We start from the raw sequence: 16,490 nt of genomic DNA, 5'->3' as shown, positions 1-16,490 counted from the left end.
GCATAAACACTCAAGATGAAGTTTCAGGACATCACGTAATTACTACTTGCTTCTCTATTCCCTTCTGTATTCTAGAAATTTTCTAAATCAAATTTGAGTGTTTCATTTTGTTTTAAGAAAAGAATTTAAGTAGTGACTCATGTAAACATGTTTTTCAAGAAATAAAGATCTAAATCAATACCAACATGAATTGTCTGATTGACCTTCGGATTGTTGTTCATTTAACATAAGAGCATCAAAACGTGAGAAGTACCTTCCTGATCAAAATAAGCTTTGCAATCATCTGAATAAGAAAGAAATATTCAAAGAAATCTGTTTTTTAACTGCCCCCAAACAATTCTGCACAATGCTAAGTAATATTCATTGTCTTCTTTACTTGCTTTATTAAACCAATAAATTTTTTAAGGAAAAAATCTGTAATAAAATAGGAAGTAAGATTATTTTTCTCATAACAACTATGTTTTTTAATCAGGTCACTGTGAATTCAATAAAAGCAATCCAGTTTTGCTCTGTCTGCCTTGTTGAGATCAATTCTTCAATTGCAAAAACAATAAACAAAACAAATTTAAATGTCTGAATTAAAATCAATATAATTTATTCCAGAATCCACTCCCATTTTCTTGAAATGACGTACCTAAGGCCTTTGGAGAATCCCTGAACATCTATTGATGTGAATGTAAAAATAAAATTTTATCCTAAATATAGCAATGTAAGTACAGTAGTGGCACCAAAAACAACTAAGCATTTATTGAGCGTCTATAGTGTCCAGGGTATCATGACAAGCAGCAGAAATGCAACTGTCTGAGATATGAATGCACAAGATATGAATCCTATGTTCCAAAACCTGACACTCACATATAGGTCAGAGGGAGTGTTTGCACAGAACTTTACCACTTGGGGGTAGGGGCAGATCATTATAATAATAACCCCTAATGAATCCTGTCCCCTGGGCCCATGCTCCATTGCCACTACTCTTATCAAGAGGACAAACGTATTTCTCTACTTGCTTAAATTTGGGCTGGCCTTAAGACTTTCTTTAACCCAAAGTGACTTTGTGCATATCCCAAAGCCTAGGCCTTCTTAAGAGGCTGGCAACTTCTGCTTTCACGCTCTGAAACCCTGAGACCACCCTGCCCAAAGAAGCCTAGCATGAAAGAATACCTGGAGAGAGAGGCCAGGCACCCTACCTGTCCCAGCCAAGGCCACCCAGTTCAAAAAGCAAAAGAACTGCCTGATCACCCAGGGAATTCAGACAAAGAATAAATGGCTCTTGTTTTTAGCTACTTAGTTTGGGGGTACTTTGTTATGCAGCAATAAGTAAAGCACTGTTTCTGTCATCTATTCCCCAGCAACTATTTATTCAGTGCCAACTCTGTGCCCATCAATTAGCACTGGAAAAACAGAGGTGAACCTTGGCAAAGTTTCCTTCTTCCATAAAGTTTACACTCTCTCATTCGGAGGTAGGGAGGGGCAAGACTGGCAATTAGAAAACAGACGAATAATAATTTCACATACTAAGAGGTGAGTACTGTGATGAAAACAAAACACAGATAAACGCATAGGAGGGAAGACCATGTGAGGACATTGGGAGGAGATGGGCACCCACACACCAGGGAGAGAGGCCTCAAAGCAGCCCCCTCCCACCACCCCCACAATACCTCAACGCCTTGATTTCAGACTTCCAGCTTCCAGATTGTGAGGAAATAAATTTCTGTTGTTTAATTTAAAGAAAAAAAAAAGATAAAGAGACAGACGGTGACCAAGATGGGCAAGGAGGGAGAAGATGATCAAAGAAGGCTTCTCTGATTTGGTGACATTTAGTCAGAAACCTGAATGCTGAGAAGAGATGAGCCAGGCAAAAATGGGAGGGAACAGCATTCTATTGTGGGGATGAGAGGAAACTTCCCCTTTTCCCTGAACAGTTCACTGAAAGATCAACTCACAATTAAGGCCATTTAATAAGAGAAAGAGGTTTATTTACCTTCTGCATGGGGAGAATCACAGAGTGACTAGCTAATATCCCAGTGAGGTCCAGAAACTTTTATACCCTCCTTTTAGAAGGAAGGGGGAGATGAGGAATATAGGCAATTCTGTTTAGGGGCAATAAGTGGTTGCTAGAGAGGATGAATGGATGGGGAAAACAGATTGACTTGTAAATGATTCGCTTTGCAAATTAAATTAACCTGAGAGACAGGTATTATATTTAAAATGATTTGGGCCAGGTCTGGTTAACATTGTTGATCTTCTTTCCTGCAATATAGTGAGATAACAGGGAAGGGAAAGGAAGTTGATTGTTCTTTTAATGGATCCAGTATGGTTTGTGCAGATAGAGGGAAAGCCCCTTCCAGAGCCTGTTGATCTCTAAGGGCCTTTAATTCAAAATACTCTTTATACCAGGGAGTCATATTTTGGGGTGAACTTTCCTGAGCTCCTTCACTATCAAGAGATGTAAAGGCCAGGATGTGGAATCAGGCTTCCATTCTTGAGGGGCAGCAAGGACAGGGCAGGAAGACAATGAACTGGAGGTGGGTTACTGAAGATGAGGTCTAAGAAGCAGGAAAGATCTTATAAGGGCCTGGTGCGCCATGGCAAGAAGGTCTGTTCACATATTGAGGATTTTCTTTACTTTTAGCATCTAGTTATCCAGAGGCACACAAAATACATTATTGTAAATGATTCAAACAATACAGCAATATCTCAGAGCTTCCAGAGGCCAAGGCTGGAGGATCACTTGAGCCCAGCAGTTCAAGACCAGCCTGGGCAATATAGTGAGACCCCAGCTCTACAAAAAAATTTTTAAAAATTAGCCAGGTGTGGTGGCACACAGCTGTAGTCCCAGCTACTCAGGAGGCTGCGGCCGGAGGATTGCTTGAACCCAGGAGTTCGAGGCTGCCGTGAGCCATGATGGTGTCACTACACTCCAGCCTGGGCAACAGAGCAAGACCCTGTCTCTAAAAAAAATTTTTTAAATAAAAAAAAAAATACAAGCAATTAAACTCTCCACACACACACATATCCTCCAATAAGGCCGACTGCTATAATGGCCATTTTGTCCCTCAGTTTAAAAATAAAATCTGCATCATTATGAGCTTTGGAAGGTGTCTGTTACATGGATCCACATTTGATGAGCAAAATTTCACTGTTGGGAGTACTCTGTCTTCAAAGTAGCTTATTTTTACTCCAGGAATCCCTGACACTGCTGGGAAATGTCATTTGAATTTGGGCCCACTGATGAGGAGCTTAGAAAGCAGGTATTGTGAGGACAGCCCTGCAGTTGAAGAAGCTGTCCCTGGTCAGAAACTCAGAGGGAGAGCTTCACCAAGCACGGGAAGCCTCTTCGCTGCTCCGCACACCATGCAGCTGAAACAGCGGGTTGATTTTACAGCTAATAAGGCATTAAACCGAATCTCTTAAGCTCTTCATATTGAAAGTAATTGTAAATTGAATTTGCTAAAACAATAACTTAAAGAGACAAAACTAGAATGTTATCCGAGCAAATCAAATGATGATGCGGAATTTAAAGAGCCACTGAAACAAGTGTCTTCAAGTACTTTATCGATCTGCCAGAGGCAGCCACCGTCAAGTCGGAGCTTTGCTTGGCAAGTGGAATTATCGCACATTGATTATTCATCATGGAGTCAGGCTGGAAGGCTCTGGCTCCAGGTGGGCTGGTCATTTACATTTCAACACTTTGACTCTTAATGAAGATAAGAAAGACTACCTTGGAAGGGGTAGAGAGATGGCATCTGACCTAGGCTGAGAGGCTGGAGCTGCTCCATTTTCAGTAGGAAAAGAGGACAAGAGGTGACCCCTTTAAAGTTAGCTCTTAAAAATGCATTTACAAAGGCAATGATTGTATTTGTTCGATAGGGCTGTTGTAACAATAACCACAGACTGGGTGGCTTAAAACACAGAAATTTATTATTCCACAGTCCTGGAGGCTACAAGTCCAAGATCAAGGTACCAGCAGGGTTGCTTCCTTCTGAGCTCTGTGAGAGGAATCTGTTCCATCCCTCTCCCCTAGCTTCTGGTGGTTTGCTGGCAACCTTTGTCATAAGTTGGCCTGTGGAAGCATCACCCCAACCTCTATCTTCATGTTCACACGGTGTTCACCCTGTGTGTGGCTCAGTGTCCAAATTTCCTTTTAATAAGGACACGAGTCAGATTAGAACCCCTCCTAATAACCTCATTTTAACTTGATTACCTCTGCAAGGATCCTATCTCCAAATCAGGTCACATTCTGAGGTACTGGGGATTAGGACTTCAACATATGAATTTGGGAGGGACACAATGCAACCCAGAACAGCAATATACGAAAATTGCAGGGAATCACTTAGTAATTCTCAATCTTGGCTGTACCTCTCACGATACCCTGGGGAGCTTTAAGAAGTAGCTATGTCTGGGTCCCACTTTCATTGATTTTGATTTAATTGGCCTGGGTTAGGGCTCAGGCATGGGTATTTTTAAGAGGCATCTCAGGTGGTTCTGAAGTGCAGCCAGAACTGTGAATCACTCATTAAATGCCTCATTCACTAGAATGCTTACTAATAGGGTCTGGCCAGGCATGGGGAATTCATGCCTGTAATCCCAGCACTTTGGGAAGCCTAGAAGGGAGGATGGCTTGAGGCCAGGAGTTTGAGAACAGCCTGGGCAACATAGGGAGACCCTGGTCTCTACAAAAAAATTAAAAATTTAGTCAGGGTTGGTGACATGTGCCTGTAGTCCCAGCTACTTGGGAGGCTGAGGCAGGAGGATCACTTGAGCCCAGGAGTTGGAGGCTGCAGTGAGCTATGATTGTGCCACTGCACTCAGCCTGGGTGACAGAGTGAAACCCTATCTCTAAAAAAAAAAAAAAAAACAACAGATGTACTATTACTCGAAGAGGAAACTGTAAAATATATCAATTATTTTAAGTGCCAGGAGGGCAGAGACTATATCTGCATTGATTATCAATATATTCCTAGAACTTAATATTGTCTGGCCTGAGGTAGCAGCCCCCTAAATATTGATAAAAGAACGAAAGAATACATATATGAATTAAATTCACGTCAACACATATTCATTGAGTGAATACTACATGCTAAGCATTACATTAAGCACTGGAGAAATGCAAATAATTTTTTAGTAAATGAGTGAATGAATGAGATCATATTCAAGATTCCCTTCTGGTCCACTGATATATCTAATGAGGTATTGCGATATAGGATTTAGCATTTTCAATAATCTGGAAAAAATACCCTCTAATGAAAATATTTTTAAATTAACTAAACAGCTTGACTTTTACCTAGAAATTTTGACTATTTGTAAATTGTAATGACTCTCATATAACTAAGACCTTAGCACTATCCTTTTTTAAAACAGAGCAAAGAGATGTTTACATAACAGACCATGAACCATTTGTAGACACATTTCAGTATTCCTACAGTATGCTCAAGTGGTGCCACTAATCTATGGGACAAAAAGAGATGGACAGTACTCATACACAAAATCATAGTCATAAAAAATGCTTGCATTCAAAATAATACTATTCAGATGCCACTGCCAATAGAATCATCCAATCTAAGATGCAGATGTCAGTATTTATTCCTCACAGAGTTAGCCAAACAAAAGTTGCATAACATAAACAGATGGGTGATTACCTGTTGAATGTGATCAGTTTTGATAACTGGACCAGATGGTTTTAGTCTAGGGAAAATTTTTTTTTGTTTTGCAATAGCTCTAGGGGATTAGAGCTCTAGGGAACCTTCATTCACTTGTTTGTTTTTATATCCATTCAACAAGGTCTGCTATTAGCACATATTATGCCCCTGTTGAAACTGCAAAAAGAAGCCCTCCTGGGTAGGCAAGTCACAAAACAAATGCCCCTCCGTAGGGCTGATATAGGCCTACACCAGGATATATGTGGTCAACAGATGGGTTTTACTGCCCTGCCCCTTGGCTAGATGTCTTTGTACAGGATGCTAACCACCATAGACAGAGCCCTGTATCCAACAAACATCTGTGAAGTAACTACTATGTGCCAGGCCTGTGCTGGGCCCCAGAGGTATAAAAATGAATGAGATAAGGTCCTGTCCCTCATGAAGTTCAGAATCCACTTGGGCAGACACAAACCAAATGGATAATCGTTGGCTAACGTGAACAGTGAAGGCAAGAGTAACCCATAGAAGGCAGTCAGGACCTCACAGAGGAGGGAACATTAGAAATGGGTCTTGGAGGAGAATAAGTAGGACTTTATCATATAGCAAAAACAAATAAAACAGAGAGTGAATAATAAATGTCAAAATGTAATCACAGTAAGATGTGGTCAGGGGAAGCAAAAAAAAATCTTAGAGAGCCACAAAGAAGAATGAGGGGAATGGGACTAGCTGGAAAGTTAGTCTGTAATTGTACTTTGGCACTAGACTGCTCAGATTAGCTGGAAGCAGATAAAGATGGACCAATTCATTGAAGACGGAGGAAAAGATTTGGGCAGCCAAGGTAATGTTAGGAAGCAAGGAGACTTAAGCAAACCAGCACTGGGGAAAGATCCACTGATTATCCCTGAAAGCAGAATATTTCCAGCAGAATTTGGCTTCTGTTCTTTATCCCACATTATCTTTATGGATCATTTCTATAAATCACTGGGTTTATCTGATAAAGTGACTTCAAATTTCTCACATGGTATTTCATTAAACTATGTTTTCACTAAAAGAAACTGAGGCATAAAACCTAGATTGGCCAAGAATGCTTGGTTTTGATTTTTAAATCTATTAATAATACATAGCATAATAGTACAATATTCTTTTATTTGCAAACAAAGAAACTAAAACCATGTGACTCCTACTAGCATTGCAGACAAGGTAAAGATGCTGTTAATCTGGAGGCTTGCATTTCTTTGCCATGAAGCCAGCAAATATTTTTGAGGGAAGCTGGTTTACCCCTCTGAGTCTTTGGTTTATGACCACCTTTTTATTTTCTTCTGTTTGACCTCTGCACAGGAGTAAGAGGTTGTAATAATTAACAAACCCAGTTTATGGCCAGTATTGATTTGATATTAAGTGGTATCATAACAGTATGTGACTGCTCACTTTCCATTAAATTTCAAACTTAATTGCTTTTTGGTAATGCTGTCAGTCCATGTTCTTTTTCTTTTTTCAGTTGCTTATATTTTCAGAGTGCCTTGAGGCTCTGTAAGTTCCTACTCAGCTAAAATAACATGGAATCTAATTTGAAAAATCCAGTGGAGTTTAACTGTAAATTATTCTGTGTTATATTCAGAGGCTAGAGTTTTTAAAATTGATCACATTAGCAACGTTTGGCTCTAATGGTATTAGGTTACTTGATAATGTTCTAACATATAATTTTTGCACGATATTGTTTGAAAGATAATTCTTTGGAATGAACGGAAGCATCAGATATTGAACCCAAAAGGAAACTGTCAGATTTGAAATCAGTTACTGGAATACACATGGCAAAATTAAATGCCTTGTCAGACTACATAATTGACGTATATCGTTGCCACTGTGAGAACTGGGAAACTTGGAGCACCAATCATTTTCTTCCTGTAATCCTGCCTTGCTATCTGGAAATATTTTTACCATCTTTTGTGAACTCTTTGAAGGTAAATTAAACAGGATTTTACCTTGGCAACTCCAGTACTTGGCCTATGTCCAGTATATATTAGGTATTCAAAAAATGTTTAACAAATAGATGAATAATAACTTTTTTCGATATACCAAACTGTATGCAAAATGCTTTACATGTATTTCTCATTAATTCTTTGCAATAATGCCATGAAATCATTACCATTGTTAATTCTACAGATGAGAAACTAAAGCTCAGAAAATTCACACAACTAAGAAAGGGCAAAGCAGAGGTTTTGGCAACTCTAAGCTCTCAGTTCTTAACTGCTATGTTATACTGGGTGAGTGCATAAGAAGTTTAAGCAAATTGTGACTGGCATGTATAAATATTCATTTGTACAGTGTGACCACAGTGCCAACATGGCAATGGGACACACACCCCGCAACCCACAGGTTGTGATGGGATGCTGTCAGTGGATGCAGTGTCACCGAAAGAGAGGTTTGGGCTAGAATCACGCTAAATCATTGCCATTATTTCTGAAATCATCAGGATATTCTGTATTTCTAAGTCGTCTCATCCACTTTTCTTGTTGAAGGCATAAGGCATTCATCTATCATTCAGCCCAGTGGCAATCATGTGAAATTATGGATTTCTCCAATATTACCTATATTAAATAAGCAAAGACTTGGAAAAACATTATTTTGAGTCAATCTTTTCCAGACAATAGGCAGGTAGCTAACGTAAGTGTTAAATTATATTCAATTACCAAAATATAACTGATTCAATTATTCTTTCTTAGGAGTCAAACTCCTGGAGAGCGCGAATTTGATCTGTGTAGTAACAGGTTTTGCATATTGAGTAATTAGGGGAATCTTTTTAGACAGACAGAGCTATAGCTACAATAACAACATGCAATTATGAGGAATTCTGAGACAACTTTCTAACAACAAAAAGAAAAGAATCCTGACTTATTGGTAATTTTATATTTAGACATTAAGCATTAAGCAAAGTAGTGAAGAAGGTTCTTACCTTGAAAACAACCAGGTCTAAATTGAAACCTTGGCTCCGTCACTTATTAGCTGTATGCCTCAGTTTTCTCAACAGCCCCGTGATAAACTTCATGGGTACATTAATCACATTGGTCATAGTCACTGCTATATCTAAACAGCATATAAGTAATAAAAATAATAGAGAACAGTTTTGATTGCGTTCTACCTGCCAGAGACTGAGCCCAGTAAGCAAATAGGCACTTACCTCATTGCTAAAGTGCATTATTATTGTGCCCATTTTATGAGTGGGCAATTTAGGCTTAAAGCTCAAGTAACTTACCTAAGGTCACATAGATAGGAAGTATCTACAGGAACTGGGATTTGAATTCAAGCTATCAAACTTGCAAGCCAACCTTTAAAAAGTATTTGTTACAAAAGTATAACAAAAGTATACAAAAGTATAGTTATAAAATTATAGAGTGTAACAAATACACTCTAGGTACAATAGCAACAGCTGAAGCAAAGGAAGGAGAGAGAGAGAGAGAGAAATAATGAATGATGGAATGAAAAGAAAACAAAAAGAAAGAAAGGGGAAGGGAAGAGAAGGAGGGAAGAGTGGGGGGAGGCAGAAAGGAAGAACTGGAGGAAGGGAAAAGGGAGAAAAAACAAAGTAAAGGAAAAGAAAGGAAGGAAAGGAAGAGAGAAAACATCACAAGGTTGCTGTGAGGATTAAACAAGATATGGTTATGAAAGCACTTTGTGATACATAAAGCAAGTTAAATGTGCAAGGTGATACTATGTAATAGCAATGGTACCTATCAGCAAGCCTTGGGGTGTAAATGTCAGTATCAGTAGAGGAAACTGCTGAGAATAAGGCATTTCAAAGCAAAGCGAATTAAAGAGAATGACTTGACTGGTTATTTATCGAAATTATAGGCAAAATGCATTCTCCTAACCCAGACAGCTCCACAGCTATGAAATCCTCCTTTGTCTGTGGAACATAGAGGATGAATGTGCTCTAACAGGGGGAAATGCTTCTCCCGTGAGCGGCTCCATTCACAGCACAAAACGATAGCACAGGGGACCTGGCTCCAATCCACTGGCATCAAATAGATGTAAGCATTCTGATGTTGAAAATTTACCAGATAGTTCATTTGACTTTGGACCACCCTAAAATAGCATTCCTATTTCCTCTCTACCACTCACAAGAAAAGAGAAACAGTGAGATTTCAAAGAGTCTCTGGGAGATACAGTAAATGTCTACAAGCGAATGAATATATTTCACACAAAATGATTTGCCACCCACAGCAGATATTCAATACAGAGGAAATGAGCCATGTGAAAGTAGTAAGTGCTATTAAAAAAAAAAGAAGAAGAAGAAGAAGAAAGAGAAGAAGAAGAAGCAGCAGCAGCCCTCGAAGACCCTGGAGGGCAGGCTTAGGACCCCGTGTTCCAAGCAGAAGTGCAGAAGTGATCCTGGAATGGTGGCCAGGTTCATCAAGCCTCCTTAATTGCCTTGGGTAAAAGGGTCTGAAAAATCCAGTTTGTCCTTTAAGCCACAGCTTAAAAGCCATTTCATCAGGAAAGTCTTTTTTGATCCCCCAGCTAGACTAGGTCTCTACTCTCAGAGCACTCTGTTCCTCTACTTCGGAGACCTTGTTAATAATTTTAACCTTTTAAGCGTTTTGTGATAACAAATTTTAAGTCCTCAACAATATTCTCCCATGTATTCAACACTCAGATTCAACAGTCATTGTAATTTTTCCACATATGCTTCATCTAGCCCTTTCCTTCTCTTTCTTCTTTGACGTCAGTGAAATACTTCAAGCAAATCCCATGCATTATCTCATTTCATGTCCAAATACTTCAATATGCATGTCTTAAAAATGATTAGTTTCTTTCATAACCACTGTGTCAGCATGGGTTCCCCCCAGAAGCAGAGCCTGAAATGAGGGCTTGCATGTAAGTTGTTATTTTGGGAAGTGATCACAAGGAGTGTGGAACTGAAAAGAGAGGAACAGGGAAGGAGGGGAAGCCAATCCAAGGATGCATGTGAGAGCATTAGCCCTGTGGGCACCTGGAGCTGGATTCTGCTGAGGACCCTCAGAGGACCCATAGAATGCTATTTAGCTCATTTATTGAGTGAACACAAAGGGAAGTGTTTACCCAGTGGTTTCCATATTCCATGGTCAGGCGTAGCCCCATGAGGTGTTAACTCCTTTATGCTCTGCTCCGTATTTGCAATGGAATGCTTCAGAATGAGGCACGATGGCTGGAAAGGTCCCCACAGGTGTCCCACAGGGAGCAACAGAGACATCCAGAGAAGAAAGATCTGTGGTGCAGTTTAGGGGAGGTGCTATCAGGTTCTACCTGCACACTCTAGGTACAATAGCAAGAGCTGGAGTGAAAAGGTGGACTAAGAGAATGTGATATAGGACACAAAAGGTACCTGCCATAACTGCAATGCCATTGTCACCACCAAGCAACTTCATTTCGATTCCTAGGCATCATCTCAACCCAGTTCAAAATCAAATCCCCCATTGCCTCAAAGATGTCTTTTTAGGGCTGGTTTGGTCTAATTAGTATCTAAACAAGGTCCATAAATTACACTTGATTGTTATATCTTTAAATCTCTTGTAATCTAGAACAGTCCTCTTTCACCTCTTCTCATGCCATTGATTTATTAAGAAAAAAAAATGTCAATTGCCCTGTAGAATGTTCCACAGTTGGTTAGAAAGTCATATCAGTTATTTCTCTATCCCCAGTATTTTCTGTAAATGATTACAAGCTCTAAGGGTTTGATTAAACTCAGATACACTTTTATGTCAAGAAAAGATCATAGGGATGCCATGTGCTTCACAGTGCATCCCATCAGAAGCACAGGTAGTGGAGTAAATGGTGTCCCCCCAAAAGATATGTCCACATTGTAATCCCCAGACCCATGATCACTCTCGCATATGTCCAAAGATGTGACTAATGTAAGGATCTCAAGAAGAGGTATTTATCCTAGATCATCCCAGTGGACTCTACATGCAATCATATGTATCCTTATATGGAAGAGGCAGAGGAGCCTGGAACAAGATGCAAAGAGGCTACGTGAAGGTAGAGGCAGAGACTGGAGTCATACAGCCACAAGCCAAGAAACACCAGGGCAGCAACCAAGGAGCTGGAAGAGGCAAGGAATGGATTCTCCCCAGACTCCCCAAAGGGACCACAGCCCTGTTAGATTTTGAACTTCTGGTCTCCAGAACTCTGAGACAATAAATTTTAGGTAATGGAAAGAATGTAACAGCCTAATACCTCCACTGCCAAGTTCCCCCCAAGCTCTCCTTTTAATGGTTCCATTCACTGATGACTGTGGCCTGCATTAATTATTTATTTAAAGAAAATAAAATAGTGATTTGTGGATTCTCTCACTCCTTTCCCCTTTATTAATGAGAATTCTTTCATAAAAAGGGGAAAAAACTTTCCCTGATCAGCCTGGGCTCTTGGGGTACCCTAAAATATAGTTCATACAAGAATCACTAAGTATAAATACTTAATTCTCCCCTTTTAATTGCCATAATCCCAACTAAGGAACTGGTCCTGATAGTAATTTAAACCCTTATTTGTGTGTTTGTTTATCTAATATCTGTCTCCTCCACTAAACTACAAGCTCTGTGGAGCAGAAAATCTGTCTACCTTCTGCTCTGCCTAATCCATAGAGCCCGCCACAGGGTAAGAGCACACCTAAGGTATTTCAATAAACAAAGACTTCTTCTACCCCAGAAAAATCCCAGAGCCCCAAGAGAGACGTGGAGTTCCTCCTCTGCTGGCTGTTTTTTTTTTTTTTTTTTTTTTAATCACAAAGCAGTGAAATTACTTCAGGGGATATTTTTCCCCCCAGCCCTAAAAGCAAGGAAGAAAAATCCTCTCAGGTGAGTTAGCAACTCCTTGTGAAAAGAGCCAAATTTTGAAAGGAACCAATCTCAGGGCTGCTCAGGTGGGGTCTCAGCATCATTTTTCTCATCAGAACTATCTTGGTGGGATGTCAGAGTGGAGAATGTCTTTAGCAGTCATCAAGTCAAGTGCTTTTAAACCATGCAAATTCAAGACAGTCACCACTGCAATAACCGTAATAGTAATAACAATCATAAATACACCATACAAATTTCCAGGATAACTGAATCAACACCTTCGGGAATAATCTTGGGAATCTGCTTTAAGGTCCTCAGGTAATTCTGACGTAGCTTGTCTGTAGGATTGGGTTTGGATGATACTGCTATAGTTGAGAGGTTTCAAGCTGATATTTAATGAAAGAACGTTTGGTAAAGCCTCTGTAAAGGTCCAATATGTTTTAAAAATTCATTCATTCTAAACATACTTACTGAGAGCCTCCTAAAAGCCAGAGACTGTTCCAAACACTGAGCATACAGAAGAAAACAAAATTGAAAAGATCCCTGCTTGCTATGGTTTGAATGTGTCTCCCAAAAGCACGTGTGCTGGAAATTTAATCTCTAATGCAACAAACACTGTTGAGAGATGGGGCCTAATAAGAGGAGATTGGGTCCTGAGGGCAGAGCCCTCATGAGTGGATTAGCACTGTCATGATGGGAGCTAGTTAGTTATCTTGAGAGTGGGTTGTTATAAAGGGAGTCCAGCCCCTGGTGCCTCTCTCTGTCTCATGTGAACACTTCTGCCTTATGCCCTGGGATGATGCTCATCAGATGCCAGCACTGTGTTCTTGGACTTCCCAGCCTCCAGAACCGTGATCTGAACAAACATCTATTGTTTATAATCTACCCAGTCTGTAGTATTCTGTTACAGCAACAGAAAATGGACAAAGATACTGACCTCATGGGGCTTACATTGAGAAGCAGGATGCATAGAATGAATCAAAAATAAATAAGTAAATAAGCATGTACACACATACCATAATAGCTTCCTCATACCCATCTTAGAAAACTTACTGCTTCCTGGGGCACAATATGCTTTCCCTACAAGTAAACACAGTGCAGAAAGGAGTTACTCAACCTCACAAAGCCAGACCCTGGCAGAATGTGGACTACTGCAAACATTCCTTTCCCCTGGCTCTTCTCTACACGTGGTTTTAACACAGGGACTCAGACCGTTTGTTCACCTGGCTTGAGTTTTCACTAGTTTATGAAGCTGGGGGGAAAAGAATCGCTAGTGGAGGAAAGAAGACAAATTAAACCAGCATCAAAGTTGGACAGCTCCTCTCCAGATAATCTGGGAGGCACAGCGGTTCACAGCAGGGGTTGGTCTGCAGCACTGTTGAGTCCAGGGTTTCCAACCTGTGTTTTGGAGGACCTGAACTGAATCAGCAGTACCTGAAAACTCAGGCCCTGAAAACAACAAGAACTAGGACAATTATGGGAGTCTGGGGAACAAAACTTACAGGATGGCCTCTCCACAGGCCATACAAAGTCAGAAAGAATCAGCCCCTACTGTTATCCATGCATGTGTCACTCTACTCAAGATTAAATTCCAATGAGAAAGAATGTGACTAACCTAACTTGGCTATTATCCCTACTTCTTGGCCAGAGAAGAACAGAAACTTCAATTGTCAGTCCCATCAAAACTGAAAATAATGCAGTGGTAACTGATCAAAGACAAAAAAACAAAGTGCTGTTAAAGCAGATGTGCACTTATACCTCCCCAGGCAATTTTGAGGCACAGCCACATTTAAAAACCAATGGCTTCGTTCAACCCAACAACTACATATTTGAATTTTCCCTACAACAGGCATACCAACCAAGGCTGGGAAAGCAACCTTCCCAAGATGGCCCAAAGTTCTTCTTGGAGTAAATATATCCATTGCTTTTTTAAAGGGATCTGCCCTCCCTCCTGGCCCAATTGCATAAACAAAGTATCTCACTTCACAGATGCTACCAGTTATTCTCCTCCCAGTTCCATTTGCAAGGTCAGACTGGCATTTTACTACTCCTTGAGCATACTAGGCATGTGAGCACGTGTCTACCTAAATCCTTTTGCACTTGTCTCTGCATGGAACACCCCTCCTCCAGAAGCCACATGACTTACTCTCTCCCTTCCTTCATTCAGTTCTTTGCTTTAATAACACCTATTTAAAAGTCAACCTTGGCCAGGCGCGGTGGCTCATGCCTGTAATCCTAGCACTCTGGGAGGCCGAGGCGGGTGGATTGCTTGAGGTCAGGAGTTCGAGACCAGTCTGAGCAAGAGTGAGACCCCCGTCTCTACTGAAAAATAGAAAGAAATGATCTGGACAGCTAAAAATATACAGAAAGAAATTAGCCAAGCATGGTGGTGCATGCCTATAGTCCCAGCTACTCGGGAGGCTGAGGCAGGAGGATTGCTTAAGTCCAAGAGTTTGAGGTTGCTGTGAGCTAGGCTGATGCCACGGCACTCTAGCCTGGGCAACAGAGCGAGACTCTGTCTCAAAAATAATAATAATAATAATAAATTAAATAAATAAATAAATAAATAAAAGTCAACCTCATTCCCCTCCCCAATACTCCCTAACTCCTTTCCTGCTTTTTATTTTCTCTATATCACTTATCACTATCTAACATATGAAGAGTATTCCTAATGGAGAGAGCATTTTCTCTAATGGGGGGATCATTGTCTGTCTTCTCCTTCTAGAATCTCCTTGAGGACAGGAAGCTGGCATATTTTATTCAGAGCTATATCCTCACCCTTACAACAGTGCCTGACATATCGAAAATACTTTGTAAATCTCTGAATAAATGAAAAAATATAGGAATAAGGTTCTTGAAATACTTGTATCAGAATCAATGGTGGCACTTTGTTTTAAATTTGGTTTAGCTTTATGTTCCACTTCCACCTACTGAATCAGAACCTCCAGTGGATGGAGCCCAGGAATCTGCATTCAGATTCTTCCCAAGTGATGCTAGTGAACATTGAAGTTTGAAAATTGCTATTTTAGCATTCTCCAAAACTACTATAAGCCCTCTTCCATGTTACCACCATTGGATGTCTAAAGACAGCTCTTCTATTCCCTTCCTCTCCCCATCCTCAGTTTTTCTTTGTCTTAGACTGAACAGCTAAAGCTTCTACACCCATCCCTCCCACAAGACCACTTGCTACCCCAGGAAGTCAGGCTGTGTCCTCTGAATGCACTTCCATTCACTCTCTTTCCTTTTAGAGTGATCTTGGTTGGAATGTGAATCTCTAACCAACAGCTCTCTAAGACCCTGAAGAGGTTTTTGAAAATTAGTCCTTACACATAAGAAACTCTGCCCTTTTTTCCTTTGCACCATCCCTTGGGAAGAAGTTCAAACAGGCTGTAATGTCATCATGTTCTTCAGGCTTGTGATCTCAGAGTAGAAAATACTCTGTTTCTGTCCTCTGTGTTTTTGCCCCATTGGAGACCAGATAGAACATCTGTATATGAGCCTCCAACAATCAGATGAAAAGTGATGTGTGATTGAGAAGGCAATGAGCACAAAAGAGCTTGTCAAGTGAAAGGAGAGGACATAAAGGAGCTATTGTCAGATTGTATGTTGGGCAAGAGATAAATAGCAATATAAAAAATGTCTTCTGTTAGAGCTCTACCTAGCACAGTTTACACTCTAACCTGAGTGAACTGGGTTTTGTTTCATTAAACAAAAATGGTACTTTAATATACATTTTCATTGTAAGGCTATCTATTGTGTAGATGACCTATGGTAGCTGTTTATGCTATTGTGTTTTCTTTTATTGTCTTAAAAATTTGAAAAAGCAAAGCTGACAAAATGTTGGAGCTCAGCTTTCCTACACACTAGAGGAGTTTCTTGCCGATTGAATCACAGAACCAGTGTGCTAGGCAGACCATCCTCCCTCCCTCCAAAAAATGTTCACAATTGAATCTTCAGAATCTGTGAATAAATTACATGACAAAAGGCAGGCGTGATTAAATTAAGAATCTTGAGGAAGGTAGCAAATCTTGTATTCTCCAGT

The sequence above is a fragment of the Eulemur rufifrons genome, chromosome 7 (genome assembly GCF_041146395.1).
Source record: "Eulemur rufifrons isolate Redbay chromosome 7, OSU_ERuf_1, whole genome shotgun sequence".
In the NCBI taxonomy this organism is placed as follows: Eukaryota; Metazoa; Chordata; class Mammalia; order Primates; family Lemuridae; genus Eulemur; species Eulemur rufifrons.
The sequence above is the reverse complement of the archived record's forward strand: the minus strand, read 5'-3'. Positions refer to the sequence as shown.